The sequence below is a fragment of the Sus scrofa genome, chromosome 1 (assembly GCF_054392235.1).
Source record: "Sus scrofa isolate SSC_HxYL_T2T_F1_AM1 chromosome 1, Sscrofa_HxYL_maternal_Yorkshire_Landrace_v2.0, whole genome shotgun sequence".
In the NCBI taxonomy this organism is placed as follows: Eukaryota; Metazoa; Chordata; class Mammalia; order Artiodactyla; family Suidae; genus Sus; species Sus scrofa.
The window spans coordinates 189,445,143-189,465,790 of NC_139383.1; the positions used below are offsets into that span (position 1 = coordinate 189,445,143).

The 20,648-nt window shown below is 34.9% G+C and overlaps 2 long non-coding RNA genes across 6 annotated transcripts in view; one reads left to right on the top strand and one right to left on the bottom strand.

Annotated features, from left to right (window-relative positions):
- The window catches only part of LOC146406913 (uncharacterized), a 709,993-nt gene that overhangs the window by 578,582 nt on the left and 110,763 nt on the right, over positions 1 to 20,648 (top strand). The gene's annotated exons all lie outside the window — the stretch shown is intronic.
- The window catches only part of LOC110262098 (uncharacterized), a 286,132-nt gene that overhangs the window by 59,827 nt on the left and 205,657 nt on the right, over positions 1 to 20,648 (bottom strand). For both annotated transcript variants that reach the window (XR_014841505.1, XR_014841499.1), the window contains one exon: positions 11,882 to 12,073. This is a non-coding gene — a long non-coding RNA (uncharacterized LOC110262098). The remainder of the gene's footprint in view (positions 1 to 11,881; positions 12,074 to 20,648) is intronic.

Below are 20,648 nucleotides of genomic sequence, written 5' to 3' on the forward strand. Positions count from 1 at the left end.
GGAATCTCCACATGCCGCAAGTGTGGCCCCAAAAATCAAAACAAAGAAAGGAAGGAAGAAAGAAAGGAAGGAAAGAGAAAGAAAGAAAGAAGGAAAGAATACCAATCTGTTACTTACTTCTAGCAACTATGGACCCTAGGAACTGATAAGGTATTTTTTGGTATATTAATCTTACGTATGACTTTATACTATTATCTAATTTTATCTGTGGTTATATTCTCTTATATTTTATAAAGGCCTATTGTTATATAGTTTTATATACAGGTTCATTTGTACAATAAGTTTGGTTTTTTAGAACAAAGCATCCTCCCTACCATAGGCCATCATTAATAAGTGAGCAGAAAGCTGGTCTCTGGATAGCAAAATTATTCTCTTGTACTAGCCACACAAATTGCATACATAATGTCATTCTTTCCCTTTCTGGTTTCTCAGTCTTTTCCATGAATCAGATTTCTACTGATAAAAAGTAAGGGTTTGTTATTTTCACCTTTCCTATTCTACTTAAAATGGCTTTAAATTCCCTTCTCTGAGTTATCAATTACACAAAGTGACATTATTATTTGGAATATTAAAGTTATATTCAGACAAGCTTTTATTGATCCAAGAGACTCCTGCCATGTACCTGAATGTCTAAATTATTTTGTCTAACTAGTTATTAAGTAAACCAGTAAGTCAGGCAATAGCACTGAAGTACATATTTTCCAATAATTAGCTAAACTAATAGTGCTTGATTTTGAGTACCTCCTTCCCCATGTTAAAGACCTTAACAGTAGCCCAGAAAAGTATGCATTACACTCGTATTCAGTATCCTAATAATTTACTATGCACCTTAGGGAATCCAAATCAACATTTCCTTTTACCTTAAAGCCAGTTTTCTGAATTGCCTAGACAACAGTCTCCAGGAGGTTTAGGCATACTTCCGTGACTGAGCTAAAAATAACTAAGCCATCAATATATGTTACTGCAAATGATAGGCCACAAATGATCCATGAGTTACTTAAAAGTACCAATAGTATTCTTAACACCCTTGAATTAACTCAACAAACTTCTTCAGACTATACCAGTTTGTAGTGTAAAAGATGAAATAAGCTTTATGAAAAAAATAATGGTCATCTACTTTTTATCTTCAACACGCAAATATTATAATAAAAGATACTTCATTATTAAAATGCTTCAGTCATTACACTAATTTGACATTTTAAAGATAAATATAAAAATATTATATGAATTTATTTTCAAGCAACACTAACATCCAGAAATAAATCTACTAGCTTTTAACATTTTTAAAAGCAGTCTTTCAATATAAAATAATATATATGAACAATTATGAATAGGTGTGTGGTGAAATTCACTCCATTCCTTTTCTGCTAAGTAAATATTTTTATAATATTATATGTTTGTAACTCATTACTGGCTTCTAGAATACTTAATTATTGAAAAATGACATAAAATATCAGGTAACATAAATATCTACAGAAAATATCCCAGGAAAATGGTTGTGGCAAATCTTTTTTAAATTTATTTATTTATTTTTTTAGGGCCACACTTGTGGCATATGGAAGTTACCAGGCTGGGGGCTGAATCAGAGCTGCAGCTGTCAGCCCACGCCACAGCCCCAGCTGTGGCAAATCCTAATAGTTGTGAGATTTAAAAGATTTATTGTTGATTTCACCTCACTATAGACTAGTTAGGCCTTGTTAATAGCACATTAGGTTCTCTAACTTAAGTCCTGTAAGTTAATTTATTTTTGTCCTCCAGTTATTTTATTAATTCCAGTACCCTTTTCATAAGTTAATTTATATATATTATATCTCCCAAACTTTATCAGCTTGTCTATTCTCAGGACAGGGACAATATTAGTTTCAGAAGCAGTGTTTGTTTTGCCTTAACCTATTCAGCATATCTGAGCTCAGAGGTGAAGGGGGAAAACCAAAGGATAATTAATAAAAGTCACTCCCAAACCACAGAAGTGGTTCTCTTGGATCAGTTGTCGAGTTCACCATTTGGTAAGTAGGGTGCCATCTTGCTGTGGGGCTGCTCTTCTCTTATTCTACACCATGGCAACCACGTGTTTGTTTTCTCTGTCTCTCATGACTTCTCTATCTCCTTAACACTCTGAACTTGCCTAGTTTATTCCGGCTGAATCTCATTCAAATCCAGTTTGTGATCATTTAAGGCAAGGGATCTTGTACAGAAAGATTTTGCTGATACATTTTTCCATAAAGTGGGACAACTTTAGGGAGGTTTATTTACACTATAGAGCAAACTTGCCATCTGCTGCCTTTACTTTCGAAGTCCTTTTGTTTTATACAATAAGAAAATTAATTTAGTTTATTCTCTCACGTTTTTCCATAATACAAAGTAAAGAAAATATTGATTTTGAAAATTCAAAGACAAGTCACTTTTGTTCCCAGCATTATGGAAGCTTGTGCCATTTTCCTTTTTTCTCTTCCCTCTGATTTGGAACTATTTAGACATCCAAATAGTTCCTTTGCATATTATAACAGGACACCCAGGATTTTCTACCCAGCTATGCTTCCAAAACCAGATAGATGAGCCCTCAGTCGGGGTGATGGATCCTTGGAGTCAGTCTGCCCCTATCATCACCCACTTCTACTAGGAAAAGGGGAACTGGGAGAGAAGAAAACTGAATAGGTATCCACAGCTGAGAGACAACTGGTGGAAGTCCACCCTGCCTGGCAGGGGAATCTGGCATGCCACTCAAGAGGAACAAAGACAAGTTTTATGGCAGAAGACACAGAGAAAATAGTCAAGTCAGCACTGCTCCCCAGGTGACATCAAAGGCTACCTCTTTGGCAGAGAAGGTAGAAAGGAAAAGTGTTGTGTGACCACCCGACTGTCCGAGTTGTTCTGGATGCAGGTGGAGGAACCCATTTCTCTCTACCAGGAGGGCCCTCAGTGGCTGGTGGGAAGGAAAGGAAACAGAAGGAGTCAGACAAGACTTTCAAAGGGCACTGAAGGAAAGCATCTCTCCTTTGATATTTCAGCAAGAGGTCTACCCATGGACCTCTGGGAGTATTCCACTAAAGAATCCCCCTGCCAGATACACATATAATCCACAAAGCCTCATGTACTAAGCCCATACCCCCCCATCCCTGCTGCCAGCTCCTGTATGCTCAGAGAGTACAATCCTGAGAACCAGCTCTAGCTCAGGTAGAAGAAACCACAAACTTGTTCTGTAGTGCCATTTCTGGGATACAAAAGAAAAGATTCTAATTACCAGACTGTTGAATAAGAAACAAATTAAACATAGGATCTTAACTAAGAAAATAGTCTGCTACTTACTTGAGAAAGCAGAAACACATAAAATCAAACACTGTGAAAAATAAGGGAAATATGGTAACAAAAAGAGAAAACAATTCCCTAGCAACCAAACTCACAGGCACGGAATATTGTGATCTGGTTTAAAAAATTCAAAATAGCTGCTATGAAGAATTCAGTGAACTATAAGAAAGCTCTTGAATAACATTAATGAACAGGAGTTCTTTTTATTTATTTATTTTTTTTTGTCTTTTTTGTTGTTGTTGTTGTTATTGTTGTTGTTGTTGTTGTTGTTGCTATTTCTTGGGCCGCTCCCGCGGCATATGGAGGTTCCCAGGCTAGGGGTCGAATCAGAGCTGTAGCCCCCGGCCTACGCCAGAGCCACAGTAACACGTGATCCGAGCCGCGTCTGCAACCTACACCACAGCTCACGGCATTGCCGGATCGTTAACCCACTGAGCGAGGGCAGGGACCGAACCCGCGACCTCATGGTTCCTAGTCGGATTCGTTAACCACTGCGCCACGACAGGAACTCCTGAACAGGAGTTCTTTACTAAAGAGATTAAAATTATGAAAAAGATCCAAATAGATATTCTGGAGCTTAAGAATTCAATAAATGAAGAATACACTGGGAGTATAGGTAACCAGATAAAGGAAAGAATGATGACTTGGAGAACAGAAATATAGAAATAATTCAGTTATAAAAAGTGAACTTTATTTTTTTTAAACAAAGCCAACAAATGCTGTAAGAGCTATTGTATTTGACCAGAAAGACAAATATAAGAACAATTGCCATGCCAGAAAAAAGAAAAGAGGAGGAAAGGAGCAGATAGTTATTTAAATAAATAATATCTGAGAACTCCCAAAACCATGGAAAGGAATTGAACATACATGTCCATAAAGCTAATAGAACACTCTCTTATCTCACTGCAAAAAGACCTTCTCCAAGACATGTTATAATGAAAAAAATTGCAAAAAATCTATGATAAAGAATATTAGAAACAGCCAGGTAAAAAAAGTCTTCTCATCTACAAAGGAATTCCCACTAGACTAGCATCGGATTTCCCAGCAGAAACTCTAGTCCAAAAGAGAATGAAATTATATGTGTAAAGTGTTGAAAGGTAAAAACTGCCAGCCAAGAATATTGTACCCAGAAAAGTTATCCTTCAGATATGAGGGAGAAAAATAAGCAAAAGTTTAGGGAATTCACTACCACTAGACTTTCCTTGTAAGAAATGCTGAAAGTAGTTCTTCAATTTGAACTGAAAAGATGCTAATCGAAGACATAAAAACATGAATGTACACAACACTGGTAAAGGTGAAAAATAAACACTCAGAGTGGGGTATTAATTCATTTATTCCAATATAAAGCTTAAGAAAAAGAGCATTAAAAATAACCACAGCTGTTATAACTTTTTAAATGAATTTACAATATAAAAATAATTATGACATTAAAAATATAGAAGGGGAAGAGGAAGAGAGTGCAAGCTTTATTGAGGAATGAAAATAAGTTTCTACCAGCATAAAATGAACTTTTGTCTATGAGATGTTTTACATAAGCTTCGATTGCCACAAGGCAAAAGTCTAGAGTAGATTCACAAATGAAAAAAAGAGGGGACTGAATATAGGACCATATAAAAATAGCAAGTTACAAAAGTTGTCATAAATAGAAGGAAAAAAAAAAGAATGGAGATACAAAAAAAGAAGAAGATAAATATATGATGGCACTAATTCCTTACATATCAATAACCACTCTAAATATAAATGGATTGAGTTCACTAATTATAAGACAGAGTGGCATGCAGCACTTTCACCAAAGACAAAGTGAACTGGGAGTCAGTGCAATCCATCCAGGAGAGCATCTTCACCTTGTACCTGGATGTATTCTTGCCACCAGTCTCCAAAGACTTGTACCACAAACATGCCCAGCCAAATGATGCACTGGAGCATCAGCAATCTCAGCAACACCAACCACTGGTTCTTCAGGAAGATGCAGTTCATTTTGGCAGAAGTTGGTGCCTATGAGCTTATTTACCAGCATGCTTCAATGGACAGCTCCCCCATGTATTTTCCTTGTGGACCACATCATGGCTTGTTGCACATGTAGGGTCCTACTGAAATACTCTGTAGGGATGGAGACCAGTAAGGCTATCTGTGCATTAGATAGACAATCTATTAGATTATCTATCTGCCTCATTTTAACTCACTGATACCTCTTGGAAAAGAGCTTATACCTTTGTCTGGCACCTGATTTTTGAAATAGCAACCTCTAAGTCATCTTGCTCTCGTGGCCAGTGGGACTTAAACCCATGGTACTATAATCAATGAAGAAGTTCTTAGCCAACTACCACTCCCAAGGCACACCAAGAAATAACAGAATGAGGTGCCTAGTCTTTCTGTTAAAGAGTCCTACTAGCTCATCTTCATAGCTGTGGCCTGAGGGGCAGGCTTCTAATTAAACACACATCTTAGGGCCACCTGTAATCTTCTGCAGAGAACTCAGAGGGGGTGCTACCATTTTTACTTTCCCACCACTTAATTCCAGGGTACCAGTATCACCTGAATGGGGTGTGTCTGTTACCCCAATTCTGGTTGTCCAGGGATGCCAGTTGATCACCAGTTTTTGATGGCCAGGGGGAGTCAGCCTTGTGGTCCCACAGGACTGTATGCATGTGTATACTTTAAAAGTTGCTGCCTGAGGTTCTGGCTTCCAATCAGCCTGAATCTAGGTGCTGACTGAGATCCTTTCCTTTGGGACACTGATAAGTCTTGGCACATGTTCAACTACTAGAAACCACTAAAAATACAATAGACTGCTTGTATAAGCATAACGGTTTGAGAGACAACCAAGAGCTAGGGCAAAGATCAATGAAATGATTCATCTCTTACACAAGTCTATCTCATCAAGAATGGAAGAGGAGTTCCCATTGTGGCTCAGTAGAAATGAACCTGACTAGTATCCACAAGGATATGGGATCAAACTCTGGCCTTGTTAAATGGGTTAAGGATCCAGCATTGCCATGAGCTGTGGTGTAGGTTGCAGACACAGCTCAGTTCCTGCACTGCTGATACTGCAGGACAGCAGATGCAGTTTTGATTCAGTCCCTAGCCTGGGAACTTCCATATGCCACAGGTGCAGCCCTTTAAAAAAAAAAAAAGAACCATATTGCACTGTTGGTGGGATTATAAATTGGTGAAACCACTGTGGAAAACAGGATGGAGATGCCTCCGAAAACTAAAAATAGAACTACCATTTGATCCAGCAATCCCACTCCTGGGCATCTATCCAGAGAAAACCATGACTCGCAAAGACACAGGTACTCCAATGTTTGTTGCAACACTATTTTCAATAGCCAAGACTTGGAAACAACTTAAATGTCCATCAACAGAGGATTGGATCAAGAAGATGTGGTACATATACACAATGGAACATTACTCAGCCATTAAAAGAAATGAAATACTGGCATTTTTAGCAAAATGGATGGACCTAGAAATTATCATGCTAAGTGAAGTCAGCCATACAATGAGACATCAACATCAAATGCTTTCACTGACATGTGGAATCTGAAAAAAGGACAAAATGAACTTCTTTGCAGAACAGATACTGACTCACAGACTTTGAAAAACTTATGGTTTCCAAAGGAGGGGTGGGGGATGCACTAGGATTGTGGGCTGGAAATCCTATAAAATTGTATTGTGATCATTGTACAACTTTTTTTTTTCCTCTTTTGTCATTTTTTTAGGGCTGCACCCACGGCATATGGAGGTTCCCAGGCTAGGGGTCTAATCAGAGCTATAGCTGCTGGCCTGCGCCAGAGTCACAGCAACACCAGATCTGAGCCGCGGCTGAGACCTACACCACAGTTCACAGCAAGGCCAGGGATCGAACTTGCAACCTCATGGTTCCTAGTCAGATTAAGTTCCACTGTACCATGACAGGAACTCCCACATTTTTTTTTTAAATGTAATACATAGAAACCAACATAGAGAGTCAGGGAAACCAAAATAGAGAGTATCAGAGAAAAATGTTCCAAACAAAAGAACAAGATAAAACTTTAAATCTTAATGAAGTGGAGATAAGTGACTTACCTGATGAAGAATTCAATACATATTAAAAATATGCAAAGGATCATAAAAGATTACTATGAATAAATATACACCAATAATTTTCACAATTTAGAAGAAATAGATACATTTCTAGAAAAATATAACCTACCAAGACTAAATTATGAAGAAACAGAAATGTGAACAGACCTATCACTAGTTAAAAGATTGAATTGGTAATCAAAAACTTGCCACCAAACAAATGTCCGAAACCAGATGACTTCTCAGAGGAATTTCATTAAACGCTTAAAGAAGAATGAATACCAATCCTTCCAGAAAGTCACCAGAAGTTTGAAGAGGAGGGAATACTTTCAAACTCATTTTATGATGCTATCATTACCCTGATAACAAAATTAGACAAGGACCAAAAGAAAAGAAAATTACAACCAATATCCCTAATGAAAATAGATGAAAAAATACCTAGGAAATTGTATCAAACAAAATTTAAGAGTATATTAAAAGGATCATAACTGCAGTCAAATGGCATTTATTCTAGGAATGTAAGAACTGTTCAGTACTTGCAAACCAACCAGTAGGATACACCATGTTAACAAAAAGAATAATAAAAATCATGATAGTCCAATAGATGCAGGGAAATTATATGACAAAATAGACAGGTCATACTTGCAAAACATTGTAAGTATGATAAATGCCACTCAGGTGACCAATGAATGGTAAATTTTATTATACATATTTTACCACAGAAAAAGCCTATAAATAAACTCTTGCAAATATAGTCAATTAATTTATTACAAAGGAGCCAAGAATATATAATGGGGATAGAAGTCTGTTCAATAACTGGTGTTGGGGGAAAATGGACAGCCACATGCAAGAAAATGAAACTAGACCCCCTATCTTATGCCATACACAGAGTAACTCAAAATGGATCAAAGATTTCAATATAAGACCTGTAACCATAAAACTCGTAGAAGAAAACATAGATTGTAAGCCTGTGACACTGGTTTTGATGATGATTATTTTGGATCTGACACCAAAAGCAAAAGCAACAAAATAAAAAATAAACAAGTGGGACTACTTCAAACTAAAAAGCTCTTCAGAGCAAAGGAAACCCATCTACAAAATAAAAAGGCAACCTACAAAATTGGAGAAATCATTTGTAAATATACATCTGATAAGCTGATAAGGGGTTGATATCAAAATATGTGAAGAATTCAACTCAACAGCAAAATAAATAAACAATCCAAGTAAAATTGGGCAGAGAATCTCAATAGACGTTTTTCCAAAGAAAACATACAGATAGCCAATAGGTATATGAAAATGCACTCAGTATCACTAATCATCAGAGATATGTAAATCAAAACCACAAATATCATTTCACACCTGTTTAGAATGACTATATTCAAAGACAAGAAGAAACAAGTGTTGGCGAACATATAAAGAAAACCCTTTGCACTGTTGGTGGGAATATAAACTGTGCAGCAATATGAATAACAGTATGGATGTTTCTCAAAAAAAATAAGAATAGAATTACCATACGATCCAGCAATTCCACTTGTGGGTGTTTTAATCTGAATAAAACAAAAATCACTAACTTGTAAAGATACCTGTGCCCCCCCCATATTTAATACTGCAACATTGTTTACAATAGCCAGGATTGGAAGCAACCTACTTGTCCATTGATGGATGAATGGTTAAGTAATGTGATACACATATTCAATGGAACACTATTCAGTCACAAATAAGATGGAATTCTTGCCATGTGTGATAATGTGCATGAACCTTGAGGGATTATGCTAAGTAAAAGAGAAAGACAAATACTCTATGATCTCACTTACACATGGAATTTAAAAAAAATGCTTGTAGATATAGAGAACAAATAAGTGGCTGCCAGAAGGGGAGAGGCAGGGTAGGCAAAATGGGTGAAGGATGTCCAAAGATACACATTTCCAGTTATAAAATAAGTAAGTCACGGGGGTGTAATGTACAGCATGGTGACTATAATAATATTGTGTTGTATATTTGAAAGTTGCTAAAATAGTAGATCTTAAAAGTTCTCATAACAAGAAAAAATATGGCAACCTTGTGTGGTGATGGATATTAACTAGACTTACTGTGGTGGTCATTCCATAATATATACAAATGTGAAATTATTATTTTTGTATATCTAAAACTAATATATTGTTATATCTAAATAAAAAAATCCCACTGGAATTTTTGGAGTAACTTTCCCAATTGACTTGAATATTTATCTGAAATAATGCAACATGCCTTGACACACAAAAAGTAAATAATAAAGGAAGAATTTCTAGAATATTAAATGTCACAAACTAGATAATATTAACTATACTTCCACTAAAGAAAAGTAGAAACCTACACACACACACTTGATTTAAAGCAACTTTCAAAGTAAGTTATATCTGCAAATCCAAATTTAGAAAGAAACTCAGGGAGAAAAGCCTGGCCCATGGAACAGCTATTTCTGTAGGGACTATTGCAGAGTCTGGGAAAGGTCACTTAGGCTGAGAAGCTGTACCTTCATGATAATGTTATGTCAGTGTTATACCTCATGACAAGTGTCATGTTACTTACTAGGGAAATAAAAGTTGCAGTTCAGACTTGCTAACAAGGTGAGTCCTAATAAATCCTTCACGCTCTGGAGATTTCATCCAAAGAGTGAGTGTACAGGGAACAGTCTCATCCTCAAGGGGATCAAAGTTAAGGTTCAAATACTATTAAGTCCTTATAATTGTTAACAAGTAATCCCAAATTGCTAGTGTCCTGTGTTCTGCCAGAAGCATATGTGAATCCTCTCTGAATTACCATAATATTACCCTAGGCATCATATTATTTAAAAAAAAATCATAAGCTGGCTATATGACCCAATAAAAAGCCAGCAGGATAATGAGGAAATAAATGAACATTGACATAACAAGAGGAAAATATACACAATATAAATAGATGCACAGCAGAACTGGATAATAGAATTATCTAATGCAGCCTTTAAAATAACTCTCAAATATGTTAAAGAATGTAAAATACAAAATCTAGAACCTTAATATAAAAGCAGAAAATATAAATGAATAGAAAAATTAAAATAATAAATTTAAGATCTCTTAAGCTGCGTTTAACAGCATATTAGGCAATGCTAATCAGTGAATTGGTGACCAGAATATAGATCAGAAGAAAATATACAGAAAGAAATATAGTGTTTTTAAAAGAATGGAAATTTTAAAAACTAATGTAAGAAAGGTGACAGGGTGACAGGACTAATTTATATGTAATTACTGCCCCAGGAAAAAGGAGAAAAAGAATAATTTGACTTTGCCATTCATTGTGGTAATTTTTTCCATCTATCTTCTAATGATTAATAATCCTTCCTACCAACCCACCTGCCATCTGTGAGCTCATTTCTGCAATGTTACCTGCCGTGAGTCCTTACATGAAGGGTGGAGACCCTCCACCAAATCTTTTAGAGATGCTAACATCCTTCTTACTATGGGTTCTTTTTTGTCTTAGCATATAATGTATCATCTGAGATGGTCACTAAATAATTATTTGATGGAGTTTTCTGCCCTTACACTGTATATTAACTCTAGGATTCCTACTTATCTGAGCCTTTTAGTCCCTTCTTTCACTACCTGATGTGGCAATTCTATTCCATTTAATAGAATAGAATTATTGATTACTTTTTCCATGCTTCTAGCAGTCATCTTAGTAGCATATTTGTAAAATCTCCTAAGGACCTTGTCAAGGTGTTAAATCCTGTATCCCATGAGAGTGCTCCCAAATGGTTAATCTCTCTCTTATGCAATCTTGTGTCTTAGCCCCTTGATGAAGAATCTTCAGATTCTAATCCTATGCTTAATCTTTCAGCTCCTGCCAGAACACATAAACTATCTTGCTGTATACTCTTTTGACCATAGGCCCTTTCCTCTTTTATCAGATGCAGGTGTCCCCAACGGAGTTATGATTTAATCTTAAGCACTTCCCTAGTAGCCAAGAGGGGAAGTACAGGCAGATCCAGAGTAGACATAGCTCTGAACTGTCTGCTCATAAAGAAGGCACAGAAGCTTCAGGGTAAATCAAGAATTCATGATGTGGGGGGTTCCTATTCCTTCCTCATCAGGTTCCCAATATTGACATAGAAGACTTGTCTTGGCTGTGAATTTATTCTTCAGATATTGGCTATTTTTACAATTAGCTTATAGGCCTGGTCCTCAACTTTATCTTCTCTCCAATCTGCAGGAAATTAGAGCTCTCCTTATGCAAGCAAGGAGTCCACTTTGCCTTCTCAGCTTTTAATTGACTAATTACTCCCTGCTTCATAGAAAAATATTTCCAAATATCAACTGAGTTTAACAATTACCTCCCAATTCATCATCCTTATTGTCAAATTTTTCTCTGTGTTTCTCAGAGGTCTGATCTATGTTGTCAGTGAAAGCATTCCATTCTACCGAATAGATTGCAGTTCAATACCTGTGAAAATTTAACAATATGCAGAGCTAACATGTAAAAGTATCTGGTCTTTACCTACCTCTTACCAAGAATGGCAGTCCTCACTGTTAGCTGGGTGGCAAATGATCCAGCTCCAAAATTCCATCCCCATGGCTACTTTCCTGGGCCATTCCTGGCAGAAACTGCTACAATTTGGGTTCTCTGGAAGCAGATGCTCAGCAGGAGATGACCATGTTGCAGATTTGTTGAGGCGTGCTCCTGGGATCAGCAGCTACAGAAGAAAGAGGTAAAACAGGTCAGACAGACAAGTTTAGATCTAATACCATCCCTGCAGACGTCTTAGTCTACCCTGAGAAGAGTTCTGAGGATGAAATAACCCTTTGAATGTTATCCAAATTGATATAAGGAAGCCAGGCTTTTATATGCCTACATGGATTAGTTATTGGGTATAGGAAACTCCAGGAATGTCTCTGAAGGGTGTTGTCAGCTAAAGGCTGTCTACTGTAGCCCTCTCAGCAGATGTGGTGCTAAATCCTCATTTCTGAGGAGAATTTGAGTGGCGTTACAGCATCCATGGAAGATTTTAACAATGAAAGATTTTAACACATAGACTGATGAAACAAGCAAAACACAAAATCAGGAGGGTATAAATGGTAGGAAAAGCATGATTAATACTACTGGCTTTTTGTTGTTGTGTTTTTAGGGCTGCACTGGCAGCATATAGAAGTTCTGAAGCTGAGATCTTATCAGAGCTGCAGCTGCTGCCCCACAGCACAGCCACAGAAATGCAGGATCTGTGACCTACAGCACAGCTCATGGCAACTTCAGATACTTAAACCTCTGAGCAAGCCAGGGAACAAACTTCCATCCTCATGGATATTATTCAGGTTCATTACTACTGAGTCACAATGGGAACTCCACGACTGGCTTTTTAAAATTGAAGTATAGGAGCTCCTGTCATGGCTCAGTGGTTAATGAACCCAACTAGTATCCATGAGGACCCATGGGTTCAATCCCTAGACTCGCTCAGTGGGTTAAGGATCCAGCTTTGCCGCGAGCTGTAGTGTAGGACACAGATGCTTCTCGGATTCTGCTTTGCCTGGAAACCTCCATATGCCATGGGCGTGGCCCTAAAAATAAACAAAAAAAAATTTTAATAAAATTGAAGTATAGTTGATTTACAAAGTCACATTAGTTTCAGGTGTACAGCAAAAGTGATTCAGATATATATACTTTTTCAGATTATTTTCCATTGTAGGCTGTACAAGATATTGAGTATAGTTCCCTCTGCTATGCAGTAGGCCCCTGTTGCCTATCTATTTTATATGTAGTAACAACACAATTGACTTTTAATTGCCATCATTACATCACTGCCCTTAACAACTGCAAAAGATTTTTTTAAGTGCTTTTAGAATATTTACCCAAATTGATTTTACTGTATCATTTAAATACTGGCAAATAATGAAACACATTTTTACAAAGTTCAAAGGACTGAAATGATAGCACATACTCTTTTACCACAGTGGAATAAGCTAGAAATTAAAAACAAAACTATAACCACACACACACACAAAAAAAAATCCCCTTGTTAGACAATTAAGCATGTACATCTAAATGACTAAGGTTCAAAGAGTAGGTTAGCTAAAAAGTAGAAGTTAATCATATTTTGAACTGACTATAGTGAAAATGACATACCCCAACCAGTAAGATGCAGCTAAAACCATTCGTGTTGGGAAATGTTCAGTCTTAAATGTAAATATTCGAAAAGAAGTCTGATAAAACACCCATCTCAAGATGTGGGGAAAAGAAGCGCAAATTAAACTCACTTTTAGAGGTCATAACATTGTGGTTATATTAAAAATAGCTTTTGCCTTTTAGAGATATATACTGAAATATTTGCAAGTCAAATAACATGATTCCTTGGATTTGCTTTAAAATAATTCTAAGTGGATGGGGAGAGTAGTTTTGATAGGCATGTGTATAGGTAGATATATACAATCCAACATGGTTCATCTAGGTGATGGGTATATGAGTCTATTATACTGTTCTGTAGACTATGTTTAAAATTTTTCATAATGTAAAAGTTTAAAAATAGTAAAAAATCAATTCTTAAATTCCAGTAAGAACAAAAAAATACATGAATAGAAAAGTTGGAAGAGGGCATGAATGTGTGGTTGAATTATAAGGCAGAGTAATGGGCTATAAAGATCAGACTTAAGGTGAAATATTTTTAAATAGGTCAGGTGATAAATTAAAAGCATTTTGTCAGAAAATAGCCATAACTTAATTTTACCAGGATGAACAGGGACTTTAATAAGTAGTTTATGGTCCACTGCCTTTTTGCTTTGAATATACATGCTCATGGCCCCTAAAAGTGATAATGTCAGTGCTTTTTATGGAAATGACATTCTGAAGCTGATCAGAATGCGTTTTCTTGTGAGCATGTGGCCAGGAGCCATATGGCCTATTTGACTCAGGTGCATGCAGATTTGAAACAAGGCATAAGGCATTATCTAAATTCTTTTAATATTGTACTGGAAATCCTAACCAGAACAATAGATGGAAACTACCTGAGAATGTTTGAGGGAAGAACTAAATATATCACTATTCATAAATGACATGTTTGTGTTCATAGGAAATCAAAAATATCTACTAATTACTACTATTTAGCAAGCTCCATTGACACAAAATTGTCATACAAAAATCAATTGTATTTTAATATTAAAAAACCTGAAAATTAGAAAATTAAATATAAAATTCATTCATATCTTTTGTGATATATCAAAAAAAATCAGTATCCAGGAAAAATCTAATAAAAGACTTGTAAGTCTTCTTTACAGAAACTAGGAAATACTGAAAGGAATAAAAGGCCAAAATAAATGGAAGAAATAGAATTCAAGTATATGAAGATTCCATGCCATAAAATGGAAAACTCCCCATTGTTGAATTGTTCTGCAGATTCAATATAATACAATCCCACTCTAAATCTCAGCAAGTATTTGGGGTGGGGGGAAGGGTTAGGACGGGGGAGGGTCTGATAAGCTGTGCCAAAAATATCAAAAAGACAAAAGAGTCTTGAGGAAGAATAACATAGGGGATGTATACTAGATATAAAGACTTATGTTAGCACTGTGGTAATTGAGACAGAATTCTACTAATGCAAAGGTAAGCAAATAGCCATTGGAAGCTATGGAAATTTCAGAAACAGACCATACATGTATGAACATTTAGCTTATGATGGAAATGGTATTGCTATTATATTTCAATAAGTATTAATGTGGGAAAAACCTTGTATCCTTCCTGTACCCCCCATGCATGCATGTGCATGCATGTGCTTGCATGCGCACACACACAAAGTCATTTCCAGGTAGAATGCAAACGGAAATATGAAACAAGAAAGCTGCTGGAAAATACAATAGAAGATGTTCATTAGCTTGTTGTAGTAGGCTGAATTAATGGTTTCCTAATCTCTAAATGCTTTAAGTGTCATCTTGCTTGAAAAAAGTAACTTTTCAGGTGTGATTAAGAATCTTTAGAATGGGGAAATTTATGAGGATTATCTGAAATGCAATCACATGTATCCTTATAAAAGGAAGGCAGAGAGAGATTTACCCACACAGAAGAGGTGAAGGAAATGTGAAGAGGCAGAGAATGGAATTCAATAGCCACAGACCAAAGATTGTCAGCAGCTGCCAAAAGCATAAAAGGGATTTTTCACAATGCCTTCAGAGGATCATGACCCTACCAACACCTTGACTTAAGCCAAGTGATACTAATTTTGGACTCCTGGTTCTAAAACTCTGAGAGAATCAGCTGTTCTTTTAAGCCACTAAATTGTTGGCAATTTGTTAACAACAGTCAGGGGAAACAAATACACATAGAGATTACCAAAAACTGTTCATGAAAAAGGTACCAATCATAAAGGACAAATTGTCGAATTAGACTTTATTAAAATTAAGAACGCCTGTTCATCAAAAAACATCAGGAAAATGAAAAGGAAGGCTAGGAATAAAAGCAGCTATTTATAACACGTGAAGCTGACAAAGGATTTGTGTTCAGGAAAAAAATACATAAATCAGTAAGATATAAAAGCAGGCAATGTAATAGAAAATGGACAAAAAGACCTGGAGAGGCACTCCATAAAATAGCATATTTAAGTAGTTGATGAATAAAAAGTTAGAAATGCCACTAATCATCAGGAAATGCAAAGTAAACCATAATGGTATATACTATTACAGCCCCCCCAGAATGACTATGATCAAAATGATTGACAATATCAGGTATTGGGATGGTTGTGAATAATGGGAAAGTTGCAACCAGGATATAATTTGAGCAACTACTTTGGCTAGGTGTTTGGCAGTGCTTACTGAAGCCAAACATATATACATCTTATGACCGCCAAATCCCATCCCATCCTTGGATATGTACGCAAAAACAGTGCGGGGTATGTGTGTTTGTGTGTGACAAAGACAAGCACAAAATGATCTATAGTAGTAATGCTTGTAATAACCCTAACATTAAATATGACATATATACATTGGTAGTAAAATTGATAAATTATGGCATACTAACAAAATAAATAAAAGGAAACTATATACTGTACAGAATTGAAAATAAATGAAATACTGTCATACCTAAAGAAATGGGTGAATTTCACAGACACAATGTTGAATAAAAGAAGCCAAATATGGAATGATTAACTGTTGATTACACCATTTAAATATAGTTCAAAATCAGGCAAAACTAAAATATGATATTAGAATTTAGAAAGTGGTTACCTTTGGGAAATGTCTCTCCTGAAGGAGGAAAATGTGAAGGTGGCTAATGTTGTACAAATGATAGTTTGTTTCTTAACCTGGGTAGTAATTTCATGAGTTAGATCATTTAGTGACAAAGCATTAAGCTTTAATAATTTGTACATATTTCTGTATTATATTTTTAAAATTCTATATAAAATTTTTGTCTTGGTCCTTTTAATCCACTTTAGTTTTCCATATATCAAGCCCCACAAATGATCCTGTTATAATTTCTAACAAAATTACTTTGAATATATAAATTATGAGAAAATGTAAATTTTTAATAATATTGCTTTCCCCATACACAAGGATTGGGTATGTTTTTATTTTGCATTTCTTTAGTACTTCAGAGATTTTATATATATAAATTATATATTTGTCATAAATATGCATTATGTGTGTATGTGTGTGTGTGTATATATATATATAAAGTATATATAGACACTCTTTTTTTTCCTATATATATCTTACACTTTGTATATAGCTCTAATTTCTAAATGCATTTGAGGGTTAGCTGCTACTGTGAAAAGCATTTTTAACTGGCTGTTGGTGCATAGAAAATTGTTCTTTGTATTACTTTTTATGTTGATACTATTAAATTTTGTCACATCAGCAATCATTTCATCAGCAAACAGTGATGTTTTATTTTTCCTTAAGTTTATCTTTTTAAAAATTATTTTATTGAAACATTTGAGTGAAATATTATATAGACACCATTACAGCTGGAATCCTTGTTTATTCTTTTATTGAATATTTTTATTAAAGTATAGTTGATTGAATACAATTTCTGTTGTATACCAAAGTGACCCAGTTATACATGGTTCCTTGTGCTTATTGACCATTGTCCATCCTGGCTTATTGACTTTAAATGGAATGTTTCTAATATATATGCCTTAATTATTATTTCTTTGAGGACGTGTAGCAATTAAAATATATTTTTCAACTATTAAACAAGTCTTGCATTTGGGAGTTAAATTCTCCTTGATTCTAATGTATTTTATCTATGTGTTGCTTTGTATATTTTGCTAATCGTTTTTAGGATTTCATATGTTCATAAACACTGACCTGTAATTTTTCTTTTTTCTTGCTGTACTTGTCTGGTTTTGTGGTAGCTTTTCAGAATGATTTGGAAGACCTATTGCTCTCTAGTCTATAGAGTAGTATACTAGATTGCTACCATCTTTTCTTTAAGATTATGTGAAATGCCCTTGTAAATTCTTCTATATTCAGGACTTTGAGAGATGGGGGCAGAAGACAGAACACTAATTGAATATCTTTAACAGTTATAATAGATCTCTTCAGATTTTTCTTTCTTTAGGCCGTTTTGATACTTCATGTGTTTTTCAGAAAATTATCTTATTTCATCTAATTTTTTAACTTTGACATGAAGTTCATTTTGTTAATATTTTGAACATGTATAATACGTATTCTATTTTTATAACTAATACTGCCTTTTACATCATATTCTTTTTTGAGCTCAATTAAAGTATAATTGATATACAAAAAATTGCACAGATTTAACATTGTAATGAGATTGGACATATGCTCATCACAACAATCAAGATGCTAAACATATCCATCATATCCAAAAATGTCCTTGTGCAATTGTGTGTGTGTTAAGAACACTTCACATGAGGTCTCTGTTCTTAAATTTTAAAGTGCATAATATTGTACTATTAATGATAGGCACTATGTTATAGAGCATATCTCTATAATTTATTCATCTTGCATAACTGAAATATATCCAAATAAACAATAACTCCCCATAATCCCTCCACCTTATTCCTCAAAAACAATCATTCTTCTCTTTGCTTCTAAGAGTTCAGTGATTTTAGATAACTTGTGTAAGTGAAATCACATAATATTTGTCCTTCTGTGACTGGTTTATTTCACCTAGCATAATATCCAGGTTCATCCATATTGTTAACAATGTAGGATTCCCCTCTGTTTTTTGGCTGAATAATATACTACTGTTTATGCACCCCACATTTTCTTTATCCATTCATATGTTGACGTAAATGTGGATTGTTTCCACATCTTGGCTGTTGTAAATAATGTTGCAGTGCACATGAGGGTGAAGATACCTTTTTGAAATAGTGATTATTCTTTTTAATTATTCTTACTAGAGGGTAGTTTATTAATCTTTGCAAATCATAAGCTCTAGTTTTAGCTTATCTTTGTTACTCTTTGTGAAAAAAAATTTAATTTTTAAGTTCCGTACAATTAAATCTAGAGTGATCTAAAATTAGATGGTCAATTTAGGCATATACAATGGGAGACATATCTGGCTAGGTTACCAACATGCGTCATTTTATAATGGAATTCACTCCATTTTATATGGAATATCGATCACATTAATTTTTAATTAATATAAAGAAAGGTTTTGTAGGAATGTTTCTACAAGCATGACTAGATGGATAATTGTTTTTTTCCAATTAAGGCATATTTTTATAAGTACCAAAACTGCTTCTTAGGAATCATTTTGCTCTTTCCTCTTCATTGTCTATCATATAATTAAAAAATCAGCCTTATGTGTTGAGTTGAAATGAATTGAACACAAACTAAGAAATGTTAAAGATTCCATCATTTCCCTTAATTTCAGTTGTATCCTTCTTATCTTCACTGACTTATTCCAGAAATAGCTAGGTATTCAGAACTATTCTGGAGCACAACAAAACAATGGTATATAGCATGGAAGATCATGACTCACAGAGCTAGCTTGTATTCTTCTGTGAAAGAATAGACAAGTAAAGAAAAAGTCAATGTTAAAATGCAATCTGTAAGGTTTAAAAAAAAACACTGTGATATAGTTAAGTGTAACTAAACAGGTACAAGGAGGGGAGGCACACTGCATAAAATGAAATGATCAATAAAGCTCTCCTTAAAAAAATATTTGTGAGACCAAAATTATGAAAATGAACCAGCCCCCCAAATTATTGTGAATCCATCGAAGGAAAAGGGTATAACAAATGCAAAGACCACAAGGCCAGAAAAAAGTTTGGCATGTTTGAGGAAGAGAAAGAAAGCCCTTTTAGCTAGAACCTAGAGAAAGAATAGGCGTCTAGGATAAGATGGAGTAGGTAAGAGTTAGATCATGTAATATCTTGCAGATCAAGGTAAGAGTTTGGTTTTGATCATAAGTACAATAATAAGACATTACAGAGTCTTTGTTTTTTATTTTTTGTTTATGTCTTATTTGAGAGAGCCATGATCTGATTGGAATTTTTAAAAGATTAACTTTTGTTGCAGCCTACAAAGAATGGCTTATAAACAGCAAGAGCAGGAATAGAAATACTGGTTAGTGCAGTTTCAATATGACATATATTTGGACCAGTGCAATGACAATGGGGATGGAAAGAAATGAACCAATTAAAGACACAAATTAGACATAGAATAATCATGATCTATTGATGAATTAAACATGTAGAATGGGCATGAAGGAAAGGGAGAAATAAAGGAAAATCCAAGGTTTGTGGCTTGAGAAGATGAGCACTGGTATAACATTATGGTATATTACAACACAGTTGTCAAGATGCCAAATCTTTCCCACTAATTATATTGCAAAGATATTTTACTGGCACTGCAAAGACAGTAAAATACAATGTAAGGAGAAATTAATTATGAGTCAGAGGATTTTGGTAGCTTACTTGCTGTACAAGGCTTTGAAACAAAAAAAAAATGATGAAAAAAGTAACCACCAAATGATTGGGCAAATTAAATAACACAGGCAAAAGAAATGCATAATAAATACTATGTGCTAGCACAATACCTAGGACATAGAATATATTCAGTATGTATTGATCAAATCTGAATGTAGATATACTTTGATCACCTTTATGACTAATGGAAGATATCCTGGTAATGTTGTATTAATTTTTTACATTTTAAAAAATCTCAGACATAGAGGCTGAGAAACACCCTATTCTAAAAAGTCATACATTTATTATTTCTTCAAGAAGTTGACTTCTTCAGTTATTAATCTTGTCAAGTTTAATACCAAGTTTATTTAGCTTAATTTAAAAGGTTAATTTGTAGATGTTAGTGTGTTTT